The sequence below is a fragment of the Schistocerca americana genome, chromosome 2 (genome assembly GCF_021461395.2).
Source record: "Schistocerca americana isolate TAMUIC-IGC-003095 chromosome 2, iqSchAmer2.1, whole genome shotgun sequence".
NCBI lineage: Eukaryota > Metazoa > Arthropoda > Insecta > Orthoptera > Acrididae > Schistocerca > Schistocerca americana.
In genome coordinates, this window is record NC_060120.1 from 389240940 (window position 1) to 389257239 (window position 16300).

Sequence of the window (16300 nt, forward strand, 5' to 3'; positions counted from 1 at the left end):
TCTACATTTTATATCCTCTCTATTCCGTCCATCGTCAGTTATTTTGACACCCAAACAACAAAAGTCATCTACTAATTGTAGTATCTCATTTCCTAATCTAGTTCCCTCAGTATTACCTGACTTACGAGATTATACTCATTTTCTTTGTTTCATTTTGTTACAATATCTTTTCAGCAAACTATACATTCCGCTCAACTGCTCTTCCAGGTCCTTTGCTGTCTCTGACAGAACTGCAACGTCACTGGCAAATCTCAGAGGTTTTGTGTCTTATCCCAGAGCTTTAACTCTCTTTCCAAATTTACCGCCTACTCAATGTACAGACCGAATAACGTTGTGGTCAGGCTACAACCATCGTTCCATCCTCAGCCAGTGCTTCCCTTTCGTGGGCTTCGACTCTTGAAACTGCAATGTGTTGTGTGTACAAGTTACAAGTCATCTTCGGTTCCCTGTATTTTACCTCTGGCAACTACAAAGACTCAGTGAGTGTATTCAAGTCAAACAGTTTCTCTATAAATCTACAACTACTAAAAAGCAGATCTGCTTTTCTTCAGTCTATCTTCTGAGTTGTTCAGTACCTTTGAAGTCTATGGGCATTTCTCCATCTCATATGTCTTGCACACGGGGTGGAATAGTTTTGTCATGGCTGGCTCTCCCAAGTGTCAAATGGTTCAAATGGCTCTGAGCACTATAGGACTTAACTTCTGAGGTCATCAGTCCCGTAGAACTTAGAACTACTTAAACCTAACTAACCTAAGGACATCACGCACATCCATGCCCGAGGTAGGATTCGAACCTGCGACCGTAGCGGTGACGCGGTTCCAGACTGTAGCGCGTAGAACTGCTCGTCCACTCCGGCCGGCTCTCCCAAATGTCTCAATAATTCTGAGAGACTGTCGTCTACTTCATATCACTCTTTCCACTAAGTCATTCAGTGCTCCCTCTAACTCATCATGCATTATCCTCACCCATTTCATCTTCATTTACTTCCTCTTCCATGACATTGCCCTCATTAAAATGCACAAATTAATACTAATTTAATGGATCATTAACGCGGTACAAAATCTGAATCCGACGCAGGATTATCTAGATCAGGGCTGTACATGAGGCGGCTACGCGAGCAAGAGCGCTGACGCCCTCTCGCCGTCTGGTTAATGAGCGCTTGCGGTAAAATGTGGCTGTCAAGCGGCATTATATAGTACGGGTTCAAAACTGCTGTGGTCATCAGTCCCCTAGAACTTAGAACTACTTAAACCTAACTAACCTAAGGACATCACACACATCCATGCCCGAGGCAGGATTCGAACCTGCGACCGTAGCAGTCGCACGGTTCCGGACTGCGCGCCTAGAACCGCGAGACCACCGCGGCCGGCATATAGTACGGGGAAAGTGCAGACTGTGCGCTGTCCTCAGAGGAATGACATGTTAAGTTCACGTAGTTTTAACCGCAAGCGTATATGTTTCATGATGCAGTGTATAAAGTGAAGAGCATGTCTTTCAAAATCGATGAAAAGAGGCATTATGGTCATCAGTGCAGAATGTCTAGCTACAGTTAGAACGTACAGACTTGCAGTGCGACGGACAGTTGAGTGATGAGTTTCATTATAAAATAAGTCTTGTAGACTAGCCTGAAAAGTTTCTTCAACATAAATTTCGACAACTTTTCAAGTTTGCAGCTATGATTGTGTCGATGTTTGCATCTATATATTTATGTGATCACCTTTTCCCTGCAATGGAGAGAACGGAGTATAGCCACAAAAGCTCGCTGACAGACTTCAGTTTAAACGTTTACCTTCGAATTAGCAGGGCTCAGGAAGTGACACCACAACTCTAATGCTTTAATGAAAAGCAAAGTAAGTTGTAATCATTGACATCCTGTGTTTCTATGTTTAAAATGTGAATAAAATAATGCATATTCATGTCAATATAAACCTTGTTCAAATACGGTATTCATCATAAGACTGCTGCAGTCGTAACAAATATCATGTTTTGTACATAGTCGCTCTATGTGCTTTGCCTCATCGATTAAATGGAATGTTAATTTCATTTCAGTGTCATTTCTTAGCAATGCAACCATTTTAGGAACCTAATTTTCCATGAAAGGCATTAATTAGTAGCCCTGTATGAAGATATTGCTGATTATGAGAGATACTGTTTTCTCTTTACCTTCCTTCTTTCCTCGTGCTTCATTTATTCTGTGCACTTTTCTTTGATAGTTTAGAAATTTTCTTGTTTTGTTGCATAACATGAAATGTAGCAGTTTTTTATTCTATTAATTTTGCTACATGAATCTGTTAACTGAGAATACAAAAGTGTTAATGTATATGTTTCATCTTCTCTGTAATGCTCATGTGCGAAGCGCTGTGTACGACTCCTTAGCGTAGCGGTAGCGTTAGCGCCTACTACGCAGCGCACGCGGATTCGATTCCTGGCAGGGAACTGGGTGTTGTGTTTTCATCATCATTTACTCGCAAGTCGCCGATGTGGCGTCACCTAAAAAGGACTTGCAATACGGCGGCCGAACTCTCCCGAATGGGGCCTCCCGGCCAACAATTCCATACGATCATTTACATTTTAAGACTAAATGTAATATGCAGCAGTTGGATCAAGTAACACGCGAGAGTGGTAACGATAGTTGCAGTCTGACAGTGAAGACAGTCAGAAGCCGTGCAGTGTCGTGTCGCAAGCCCGGTTTAAGTTGTGTTATCGTCCTAGATATATTCACACAAAAATTCATCGCCGCATTCTTATTTTTCGGTAACGGCTTAAACTAGACTTCATCATGGGCGTTATGGAACAAAATGTTGGATTGTAAATACTGTGACTTTCGTGGAGTACTATAAACAGCACTGACAATGCTTACGCGAATGGAATGCGATTATCGTTGTGAGAACTGAACTGCTTGCAGTTAACCGAACTGGACATTACTGTCTCGTCTGCAACTTAATGAACTGTCGCGCTGTAAAACATTAACTGTCGCCGAGAAGATTTGCAAACTGTGTGTGTGTGTGTGTGTGTGTGTGTGTGTGTGTGTGTCACTGTTTCCGCCAGTACTGTAAACTCGCGATCGTGATTTATAAATTTTACGGACTGTAATATCACAATCAGCGGGTGGAACTGAATACTGCACTGTTTTAAAACGGTGTACGGAGCGTTAGAAACAAAAACCTGTGGGTATGGAACGCAATAACGGTTACGTCTGATCAGCCTGTGCCGGCCGCGGTGGTCTAGCGGTTCTAGGCGCGCAGTCCGGAACCGCGCGACTGCTACGGTCGCAGGTTCGAATCCTGCCTCGGGCATGGATGTGTGTGATGCCCTTAGGTTGGTTAGGTTTAAGTAGTTCTAAGTTCTAGGGGACTGATGACTTAAGATGTTGAGTCCCATAGTGCTCAGAGCCATTTGAACCATTTTTTTTAATCAGCCTGTAACCATTGAAACGGCAAGGAGGATACTATTATTGCATGGCGAGGAGTATGCTAATCAAGAGAATGTAGCCATGGCAGATTCATAACTAATGGAGCTATAATAACTATGCCGTCAGTATCAACAAGCTCCGTTGACGTCATGATGCATTATTTACAAAAAGATAAAATGCAGTGCCAAGCTCTCTCCCCCTATAAAGACTCATTGCATTTTAAACTGTTTCATTTGTAATTTCCTTTTCTTTTGTAACTAACTTTTCTCAGTAGTTTCTTTTCTTACAAATAAAGGGAGTTTTTGTAAAGTGTGTTTTACGAACATCAGTGTTGACATTGTTGAGCGCATCCTTGACAATAGTTCTGTTTATTTTCTTACCCTACTCTTTTATTTTATTGTAGCTGTTATAGCATGTATTTCTAAGTATTCTTTTGGAGGGTGTGTTTTAGGAATGTTTTATCACGTATCCTTAGATGTTTTAATTGTGGTATGTGTCAATCCGCCTAAAATAAAGCGTCCGCCGTAAATTCTGAGCACCGGCCAATCACAGGAAAGCTGCCGCTCGCTATTGGCAGCGGAAAATTTGAATTGGACCAGGGTGTATACGCCCCGGAACCACCGGAAAAAACCCGAGAATTTTTTCATCCGGAAGAAAACTGGGAAAAACCCGGATACTTCTTAGGATGCTGCAAATTCTTCATTGTTTTAATTTTCTAATACTTTTTGCAACTTTGAATGGTAAGAACTGATACTCTTAACAAAGAACTTTACTGTATCCCTATTCTGCAGAATAATACAGCAGTAATAAAACAGAAACGAGAAAAAAAGAAACAAAACTTAAGTTGCGAAGGAAATGCGCCATCTACAAAAAAGAAAAGCATAATGCACACACGTCTGCCAACAGCAAAATGTGTCAAAGGCTGTAGGGTGCCGGCCGCGGTGGTCTCACGGTTCTAGGCGCGCAGTCCGGAACCGTGCGACTGCTACGGTCGCAGGTTCGAATCCTGCCTCGGGCATGGATGTGTGTGATGTCCTTAGGTTAGTTAGGTTTAAGTAGTTCTAAGTTCTAGGGGACTGATGACCACAGCTGTTAAGTCCCATAGTGCTCAGAGCCATTTTGCTGTAGGGTGAAGACTATTCAGTACTTCATTGCAGCAAACTGCTTACGATGAGCGTGAAGTTACGACTGTTTACATTAGGTTCGTTTGAGCCGTTACCAGCGGGCTAATGCGCATGTGCAGTTGAGTCGCGTATGAGCAGTACGTTATACCGCTTCTAGCTACTTGAGAAATTCTTGTGGCGCGCCGAAGCTGCAAGATTCTTGCATGTGCAGAGCGCTCTGAGTTGGAATGGGGAGCAGGTAGTCTCCATGTGATCGTGTTTACGTTTAGTGATTTTTGTGACTCTTCGTCGTTTACAGCTCTCACGTCAAATGAGAACAAAACGATTTTCTACGGCCGGGAGCTATGAAGTGTGAAAATACATCCACATGATTACGGTGAAGGCTAAAATATGTTGTTGGTTTCAGTTTTCTGATTTTATTTCCGCTTTTTCGGCAGTCAGGCATTAATCGCCTTGCAGAAGGACGAAGCCGTATTTTGACGCTTCGCCAAAGGAATTAGGCTTCTATTAATCTTTTCTGCAGAGGTAGTAAATTTATTTCAAACGAAGTGTTTCAGCTTACTAATCTTTCAGATCAGTATTATATGTGAAAGATTAGCTCTTCTTCAAGCTATGCTATGTATGTTAATTCAAACGTTAACTTTTTCTATTTGTGTTTTCGCGCTACTTACGAGTGGTGTTGCTATTGGCTGACTACTTCACGTGTCCTGGCTCCGAATATCTGTGGTCATCGGCTGTTGAGAGCACGTGACATGAACTACGGTTGCCTTACAAAAGCGTATCACAATGTCGGTTTCAATGCTTCGGAAACTAACGTACTGTGTCTGGTGGAATTAGATCCTGGAAAAACCCTGATTTTTTTTTTCCTTGTCTGCGTATACACCTTGTGTCAACTACGTAAACTGTGTTCAAATTCAATAAGACGTCATATAACGGCATTCTCGTTACCAAGTGCGTGTTTATTTAGCTTTTACAGTTATAAGTAAACAAAATATGGTCGTTTCCTTAATTATTCACGTACTTATTTGCGGGAGTTTTCGTGTTATATTCTCTCTTGATGTTTGTTGCCAAACACTGAAGTTGTTACTTTCATTCAGATTGGGAACTAAAGCGAGTTTCCTTCGAATTTCAATAATCGAAATTCATGGTGAAACGTCCCCTTTGGTAAAACATTATGAATTACTGTGCTGATAAGCCCCTTACGTTATTTGATTTTCAAACATCTGAGCAGCACTTTACTTATTCTGATCAACACTAAACTGACACACCGTATTTTTAGCGCAACGCAATCAAACATTCAATAATCCCTACAAAAGAATGGCCCTGACTAACATTAACCTATACCTTTCATGAATCACTTACCTCACTAAAATCACTACCGATAGGCATAGTTAGCAAATGAAAGGTTTTAGTAGAGAACAAACAATGTATTTACCTTAATAGTGTTCAAAAGTCATTATATATATATATATATATATATATATATATATATAATTTCATGATATCCGGTATTACAAATTTACTCTTTCTGATGGACACACGTCCTGATCGTCCGCTCTCAAAACTCCGCCATCTCTCTCCCCACATCCACCACTGCTGGCGGCTCATCTCAAACTGCGCAACGCTACGCGCTCTTCAACATCCAACTGCACACCTCTACAATAGCGAATATTCCAACAATGCCAACCAGCCATAGACTGCACATAGCACAGCCAGTGATTTTCATACAGAGCGCTACGTGACGTTACCAACATAAAAACCTAAACAGCCTACTACAACGCTATATATTACGCAAAGTGGATCTCTGATAACCGTTTTCTTCACACCCGAAGCGATGTATGTCGGTAGAACAACTAGCAGCCGTAGAATACACTCCTTGACCACAGTTTCTCTTTCCGAGCTGTCTAGTTCCGATTCCCCCTCCCGTCCCCTCCTCTTTCCTTCCATTATACGCCGTGTGCCGGCTAGTTGCTCGCATATCGGTGAACGGGCCTGCTATAAATGAAGTCCCTATTTCGCGGTGCTATTTTACCTTCTGTAGCTTTCCCAGTTCTGTCCTGATGTATTCTCTCGATCGCGTGGCTGCCCACCGGCGACACGAAAACTTTGGCGACACGTGTGGTGGCTGAGGTGGGTGTTGACGACACGTGCCAGGCTTAGCAGCTCCAGCCGTGCTGGAGAGCCGCGCTGGCAGCGGCGGCTGGTGTTGGCCCAGCCGCCCGCGCCGAGATAGAGCACGCCACGCCACGCCGCACTCACTCCCCCGGGACCGGGCCGCGCTCGATATCCCAATACAGTCGTTTTTTGCATTGCTAATTAGGCTGCTTTCGGCAGATGGAGAGCTCGCTAAATAATTCGAAAGAGATAATTACTTTATATATATGTGCTCCTTTTATTCATCACTGACAACTGGATAACGTAAGGCGAATTATTGATTTACCCTAATTCAATTAACAGAACAAAAAGCCGTCTTCTTTATAGAATTCTAATATTTCTGTGCTGAGTGAGATGCGGGGAGCCGTTCTCTAATGAGTCATATAAACTTGACTTTCAGGTAACTGTAAAGTGAGACGTTTGTTGCTACTACCTTTCTGTCGTTATTTCCAGTTCAATGTAAGGGTGCTGTGGCGTCTCAGTTTCATTTTTATGCCTCCTGTACAGGAAGTCCGTTGCATTAAGATATTACTTAAAAACGTTCCACTCTGTGATTTGTTGCGAGACATATAAAAAAAATGTGTATGAAATCTTATGGGATTTAACTGCTAAGATCATCAGTCCCTAAGCTTACAAACTACTTAACCTAAATTATCCTAAGGACAAACACAAACACCCATGCTCGAGGGAGGACTCGAACCTCCGCCGGGATCAGCCGCACAGTCCACAACTGCAGCGCCCAAGACCGCTCGGCTAATCCTGCGTGGCTGCGAGACAGATATTTTCCTCTTGAGAGTTCAGTATCTCCCTCTCTATGGAGGCGGAAACAGTGTCAGAAAATTCAGTTCTCTTTCATCGAGCTATTGAAGTTCATACTTTCCTTTCCAGCTCCGCCATATGTAATTAGCCGCCATTCCAACAGGCATAAATATCCGAATAATAATGCGCAAAATGATTTAAATGTCAAACTTACCAACAAGGCTGGCCACGACGTCGGGATCACAGATTTACTTCGAAATTTGTACACCTTTAGTAGGCCATAAAAACAACATATGTTCAAGTACTAACGTGCACTACACACAGTTTGAAGAAAATGGCAAGTTACATGGGTCTATTATGTAACGGATGTATCCGCGCGTAGGTGCTAGATTTCATGGCGCAAGCAGGGCAGCTCATCGTGTTCGGTTATATGGCTAGTCGCCCTCTGTAACAAAACACTCAGTAAATGGATTAACGACGAACTTGAATGGGTGTGATGGGACGTCCGTCCCGAACAAATGGCACGAACAACAACGAAGAGAATGAGATTTTAAAAAAAGAAGTGTTTAGCGTTGGACGTTGTACGATGAACGTGTATGAGGCGATAGTTCGATTCCCTTTCGCACATAATTTTTCATCTATTTTTTTTATAGCTGGTCATGTTATTTGATTTACACACATCAAAAAAGATTTTGCATCACCCCGGTTCCCAGAACTCGTGAAGATAGATGTTGACTGTGGCTATAGTATCGCAGACACGGTCCATTTGACTGTTCAGAGATCTCGCTAAACCTGCCCAAAGATATAAACAATCACGCATGAAGAGCGCCTATTAGACGGAGGAACCCGACAGCCGTTCAGTTCCAGTCATTCCACCAACATGGAGGTGCACGGCTCGTATTGGCTGTAGTTTAACCATGCCTAGATGGTCAATGCCACGGTTAGATCGCTTCCATATTGTTACTTTGTGCCAGGAATGGCTCTCAACAAGGGAAGTGTCCAGGCGTCTTGAAGTGAACCAAAGCGATGTTGCTCGGGCATGGAGCAGATACAGAGAGACAGGAACTGTCGATGACATGCCTCACTCGGGCTCGGAGGAACCCTGACAGCAACGTCACCATGTTAAATAATGCTTTTCATGCAGCAGCCACAGGACGTCGTGTTACGACTCAAACTGTGTGCAATAGGCAGCATGATGCGCAACTTCACTCCCGACGTCCAAGGCGAGGTCCATCTTGGCAACCACGACACCATGCAGCGAGGTACAGATGGGCCCAGCAAGATGCCGAATGGGCACGTACAACGTCCTGACATGAGGAAAGTTGTTGTGAAGCCTTGTGTAAGGAGGAGAAATGCGTACCATCACGTTTCCGACTTTGATAAAGGTCGTATTGTAGCCTATCGCGATTGCTGTTTATCGTATCCTGACATTGGTGCTCGCGTTGGTCGAGATCCAGTGGCTGTTAGCAGAATATCGAATCGGTGGGTTCAGGAGGGTAACACGGAACGCCGTGCTGGTTCCCAACGGCCTCGAATCAATAGCAGTCGAGATGACAGGCATCTTATCCGCAAGGTTGTAACGGATCGTGCACCCACGTCTCGATCCCTGAGTCAACGTTTGCAAGAAAACAGCCATCTGCACGAACAGTTCGACGACGTTTGCAGCAGTATGGACTATCAGCTCGGAGACCATGGCTGCGATTAACCTTGATGCTGCATCACAGACAAGAGCGCCTGCGCTGGTGTACTCAACGACGAACCTGGGTGCACGAATAGCAAAACGTCATTTTTTCGGATGAATCCAGTTTCTGTTTACAGCTTCATTATGGTCGCATCAGTGTTTGGCGAGATCGCGGTGAACGTACATTGTAAGCGTGTATTCGTCAGCGCCATACCGGCGCATCACCCGGCGTGATGGTATGGGGTGCCATTGGTTACACGTCTCGGTCACCTCTTGTTCGCCTTGACGGCACTCTGAACAGTGGACGTTACATTTCAGATGTGTTACAACCCGTGGCTCTACGCTTAATTCGATCCCTGCGAAACCCTACATTTCAGCAGGATAATGCACTACCGCATGTTGCAGGTCCTGTATGGGCCTTTCTGGATACAGAAAATGTTCGACTGCTGCCCTGGCCAGCACGTTCTCCAGATCTCTCACGAACTGAAAACGTCTGGTCAATGGTGGCCGAGCAACTGGCTCGTACAATACGCCAGTCACTACTCTTGATGAACTGTGGTATCATGTTGAAGCTGCACGGGCAGCTGTACCTGTACACGCCATCCAAGCTCTGTTTGACTCAATGCCCAGGCGTATCAAGGCCGTTATTACAGCCATAGGTGGTTGTTCTGGGTACTGATTTCTCAGAATCTATGCACCCAAATGAAAATGTAATCACATGTCAGTTATATAGTATAATATATTTATCCAATGAATACTCGTTTATCATCTGCATTTCTTCTTGGTGTAGCAATTTTAATGCCCAGTAGTATACATTCGTTACATAATAGACGCGTAAAACCTCTCTTGCGATTTTCTCCAAATTGCAGAGTAGTGCACCTTACTACTTCAAAACTGTGTTGTATTAATGGCCTACTAAAGGTGGACAAAGATTAAACTAAATCTTTGATACCAAAGTCGTGGCCTCCACTTGCAAGTAATGTATGTAAGTCCATGACTGGGACTCCAGTGATTCACGTGTTCCCATAAAAGCAAAGACAAAGTAAATTTTTTCTCCGTGAGCTAATCAACACACAATGTGTTTCAGATTTAGCTTTATCGGGTGCACAGAAACTGAAGCTAAGAATAACTGTTCTGACATTTTAATTTTTCTGCATTGACAAGAGGCTTCTTTGTAAAGAAACATTGTTCACACAATTTCCACCATGTATTAATATAAATTAATATTTTTATTTTTATTTTATTATGATATGTATTTGTTTATTTTTTAACTGTAGAAGAATGTGGCAAAGGCAGTCCGTAACTGCGTGAATCCGTAAGGTCTCGGTCAATATTAATATAAAAACAATTTCTTCTACGTCTTAAGTGTTCAACGCTGAGGGAGCTTTGCAGCAGTAAGAAATTTCCCTCTTCTGTCGTCATTCCTCTTCATTTCCACGTATGTATCTTAGGTTACACATAATCTATCTAGTATATATCCTTGGTCGTCCTCGACTATGAGTTGCGTCAATGGTTGTTTCTGCTAACTTAAATGTTTCTCTCGCTTATTCTCACACCATACTATACGTCTATTAATCTTGTTACTGTTATTGTGATCTTGAGTCCGAAGAGTGGTCTGATGCAGGTCTCCACGCTACTCAATACTGTGCAAGCTTTTCATCTCCAAATAGCTACTGTAACCTGCAACTATTTGAAATTGCTCACTCTATTGACCTCTTTGTCTCCCTCCGTAATGTTTACCCCATACACTTCTCTACAGTACTAAACTGGTAACTCCTCAACTGATCAAATCTTTTAGCTAGGTTTTGCTTCAAATTTCTATTCAATACTTCCTCATTAGTTACGTGAGCTACCTATGTAATCTTCAGCGTTATTCTGTAACATCACATTTCCAACGCTTCTGTCTTCTTCTTGTCATAACTGCTTATCGTCCACGTTTCACTTTCGTGCAAGGGTACATTCCAAATGTTCACTTCTCTTCTTTCTTCAGAAATGCTTTTCTTGCCATTGCCGTTCTACATTCTGCATCCACCCCAGTTCGGCAATTAGGATTTATATTATTGTCCAAATAACAACACTCATCTACTGCTTCTAGTGGCTGATTTTCCAGTCTAATTCCCTCATCATTGCCTGATTTACTTCGACTACATTCCCTCTTATCCTTATTTTGCTTTTGTTGATGTTAATCTCATATTCTCTCTTCACACAGTCCAGCTGATTGAACTACTCTTTCCATTCCTTTGTTGTCTATGACAGAATTACAACGTCATCGGCAAACCTCAAAGTTTTTATTTCTTCTCCACGAATTATTCACCAAAAATTTCCGTTGGTTTCGTTTACGTCTTGCTGAATGTACAGTTTGCATAACATCGGTAACGGGCTACGTACCTGTCTCATCCCATTCTTATCCACTTCCCCTTCGTGGCCCACTACTCTTATAACCACCTTCTGGTTTCTACACAAATTGTAAATAGCCTTTCGCTCTCTGTATTTTACGCGTGCAACCTTCATAATTTCAAAGAGTGTATTCTGGACAGCAACACTGACAAAAGCTTTGTGTAAGTCTTCAGCTGCTGTAAATTTGTATTTCCTTTCCTTAATCTATCTACTACGAGAAGTCGTAGGATCAGTACTGTGTTGCGAATTCCAACGTTTCTCCGGAACTCAAACTGATTTTCCTCGAGGTCTGCCTCTGTCTGTAAATAATTCATGTTGGTATGTTGCAACCGTGACTAATAGTTTGATAATATTCAGAACCTCCTTTGTCTGGAATTGTAATTATTACTATAGCACTTCATAACGACTATGTTGGTTTTTTAGGAGGCCGCTATTGCTTGGTGAGCTTCAGCATGCTTTTCTTTGCCCTGGAAAATTCGACAAAATATAAGAATTATTAGTATGATAACGCTGTTTTGCCGTAGATATAAGCGAGAACTGTGGTATGACAACGTATAGCCCAGCCTAGGACGCTTTCAGCATCCACGTCATAAGTGTCATAAAACTAGCCGCAGTATCATTTATCGGGGCCAGCGACGGCGTGATCGGGGGTCGGTGAGCCTTGAAACGAGCAGCCTTTCAGGTAGTAGGCCTGCAGCCCGCCTCCTGCTGATAGCACCCTAAGGGTGACTGCCGAGCTCTACTGCGCCGCCGAGGTCAGCGTGCAGCATTTGCCACTGTAGAAACGATGCTTCCATTGCTATATTTGAACACAAACATTGGTTATGTGCTTACAGCTTTTAAACCTAGATATTTTTTGTTGATCAATATTGTATGCCCGTGGTCACAAGAAGCATGGAAGGGAATATAACGGTCTTATTTGCTAAACTGGAGAAGTAGAAATGTTCAAATGTGTGTGAAATCTTACAGGACTTAACTGCTAAGGTCATCAGTCCCTAAGCTTACACACTACTTAACCTAAATTATCCTAAGGACAAACACACACACCCATCCCAAGGGAGGACTCGAACCTCCGCCGGGACCAGCCGCACAGTCCATGACTGCAGCACCCTAGACCACTCGGCTAATCCCGCGCGGCGGAGAAGTAGAAGACCGAGATTAAAACCACTGAGACAAAATTGACTTCTAGCATTGACTGACAAGGTGATAACATTTCAGATTTGCTTAAGGAATTACAGACTGAAGGAAAATAGACAGTGCGACCTAGTAAGAAATGAAGTGTTAAACCGTCTAAAGAGGTATATGACAGCTGGGCAAAGTGGCCAGCCTGAGGTATTTCTGTTTCTTTAAGCCGGGCAGCTATTGTCTGAAACGCACAGGATTGAGTGATTATAATCTGCCACTACTGCAGTATAATATTGAATAGTTGAATTACTTGAACATATTATTGTTATTGTTGTTGAGTGCTCAGTCCAGAGACTGGTTTGATGCAGATCTTCATGCTACTCTATCCTGCACAAGCCTCTTCATCTCCGAATAACTACTGCAGCCTACATCCTTCTGAATCTGCTTAGTGTATTCAACTCTTGTTCTCCCTCTAAGATTTTTACCCTCCACGCTGCCCTCCAATACTAAATTGGACACCACTTGATGCCTCAGAATGTGTCCTGCCAACCAATCCTTTCTTCTAGTCAAGTGGTGCCACAAATTTCTCTTCTTTCCTATTCTATTCAGAACTTCGTCATTAGTTAGGTGATCTACCAATCCAATCTTCAGCAATCTTCTATTTTCTTCTTGTCTACACTGTTTATCGTCCATGTTTCACTTCCACACATGGCTACGTTCCATGAAAATACTTTCAAAAAAGACTTGCTGACACTTACTCGATGTTAATAAATTTCTCTTCTTCAGAAATGCTTTCCTTGCCATAGCCAGTCTACATTTTATATCCTTTCTACTTAGACCATCATCCGTTATTTAGCTCCCCAAATAGCAAAACTCATTTACTGTCTTTAATGTCACATTTCCTAATCTAATTCCCTCAGCATCACCTAATTTAAATCGGCTATATTCCATTATCCTCGTTTTGCTTTTGTTGATGTCCTCTTATTTATTCCTTTCAAGGTACTGTCTGTTCCATTCAACTGCTCTTTCAGGTCCTTTACTGTCTCTGTCAGAAATACAATGACGTCGGCAAACCTTAAAGTTTTTATTTCTTCTCCATGGACTATAATTCCTACTGCAAATTTTTCTTTTGTTTTGTTTACTGCTTGCTCAATATACAGTTTGAATAATATCAGGGATAGACTACAACCGTGTCTCACTCCCATCTCAACCACTGCTTCTTCTTCATGCCCCTTGACTCTTATGACTACTATATTGTTTCTGGACAAATTTTAAACAGACTTTCGCTCCCTGTATTTTACACCTGTCACCTTCAGAATTTGAAAGAGAGTATTCCAGTCAACATTGTCAAAAGCTTTCTATTAGTCTACAAATGCTAGGAACGTAGGTTTGCCATTCCTTAACTTATCTTCTAAGATAGTTCGTAGGGTCAGTATTGCCTCGCGTGTTCCAACGTTTCTACGGCAGCCAAGATGATCTTCCCCGATGTCAGCTTCTCCCAGTTTTTCCATTCGTTTGTGAAGAGTTCCCATTAGTAAGCGTAGTATTAAGAACTTGAAACAATTCTGTTTTCACAAAGAGTCGGGCAATATGGCCGCTTTCTTTTAAACTCATAAATAGGTGATAAAAACCTGTTTTAACAAAAAAACTAAATATATTTTATTGTAAAACATTAAATTATTAATACGTCTCACAAATAAAAGTCACACTATGTTCCTCAACTCCTGCACAGAGTTCGTGGGCACAGAGGGGGCACAATTCGCACTAAATCCAGTGCTCCTCTCGCGTGGATTTAAAAATTTTTCTTTGCAGCACATGCAGTCTCTGTCTTCATTGTTGACATCATAAAGAACTCTTCTAGGATTGGGTTTCCAGTTCATCGCACTCTTCTTTTTAATGCCGTTTTCTCCACTGCTGTTTTCCGTTTTTCCTTTTCTTCTTATTGTCTTTTTCTCCTCTTTCTTTATTACCTCTTCTAAGCCACAGTTATAAAAATGGTTCAAATGGCTCTGAGCACTATGGGACTCAACTGCTGTGGTCATTAGTCCCCTAGAACTTAGAACTAGTTAAACCTAACTAACCTAAGGACATCACAAACATCCATGCCCGAGGCAGGATTCGAACCTGCGACCGTAGTGGTCTTGCGGTTCCAGACTGCAGCGCCTTTAACCGCACGGCCACTTCGCCCGGCGCCACAGTTATAAGGGCGTGCTGTAAGTATCGTCCTTCTTTCGGCCGTTGCTTTTACGTTTTCCCACTTCCCAGTGGCCAGAACCCGCCGCCAAGATGCCCGGTTTATCTGCACTGACTCCATCACGCAAAAGCTGTTTAACCTTTAACAGCATGACTGCAACTTCAATAACTGAAGCAGGATCACGGAATCATTGAAAAGGCGGAAAGTTGCTTCCCCTCCACAACAAATACACGAACTGGCCACTTACTTTTTTGTTTTGAGTGGTCAGTCTTCTGACAGGTTTTCTGCGGCCCTCCACGAATTCCTCATCTTCTCTCCTGTGCCAATCTCTTCTTCTCAGTGTAGCACTTGCAGCCCACGTTCTTAGTTATTTTCTGGATTTATTCCGATCTCTTGTCTTCCTCTACAGTTTTTACCCTCTACAGCTCCCTTTAGAACTATGGAAGTTATTTCCTGATGTCCTACCATCCTTCCACTTCTTCTTGTCAGTGTTTTCCATATATTCCCTTCCTTGCCGAGATTCTCCGGAGAAGCTCCTCATTCCTTACCTCATCACTCCACCTAATTTTCGAGATTCTTCTGAAGCACCATATTTCAAATGCTTCGCTTCTCTTCTTTTCCGGTTTTCCTACAACCTACGTTTCACTACCATAGAATGCTGTGCTCGAAACTTACCTTATATCACAATAACTAAAACCCACAAAAATTATTATAATTCTGAGGAGCGGGACAACAAACAGGTAAGACTTCATGGGGTAACTGTGACCACCACGGAGAATAAGTTAAAGAGTTTCCCGCGCCTTGCCAATACTTCATGGCTCCTCGGACCCCAATGGCCACTTTCCCGCCATGTCCGCATTGCCTGGCTCTCCTACACATGATGGATTTAAGATATTGAATGATCAAATCTGAGATACCCCAGAACGGGTAGAGGTATCAGAATAGCTTAGAGAATTTAACGACACAATGGAGAGCTCAGAACTCACTGACTAGTTTGCAGGAACGGTAACAACAATTAGTGGAGCAGAAACTACAATAAAAAGTAGAATTAGCCAGCGCTACACCTAAACCCGTAGACGACATAGCAGAGAACTAAAAAGAGTTTCAAAGTTATGGGTATAGTTAAAGAAGAAAAATATTTCTGTGGCAATCGATATCCTAACTTCGAAAAATATTTAACTTGCGCAGAATACAATCAGAAAGATCTGAGCCTGGTAAACAGTGTATCGAGAAGGAGAGTGAACACCAGGTGTGGTGTTAATGAGTGTTCGTGCTTTAAGTGTTATGGTGAGAAATGTCGTAACAGTGAACAGTGATTACTAGGGCGTAGTGCCATTGTATGATTATGTAGTGTATGAACTAGTGTGTGTGTGCGTATGTCCGTAAATGGAAAAAAAGTTTCACTATAGTGGGTTATGCATTGCATTACGAATGCTATGCGGGATAGGTGCACT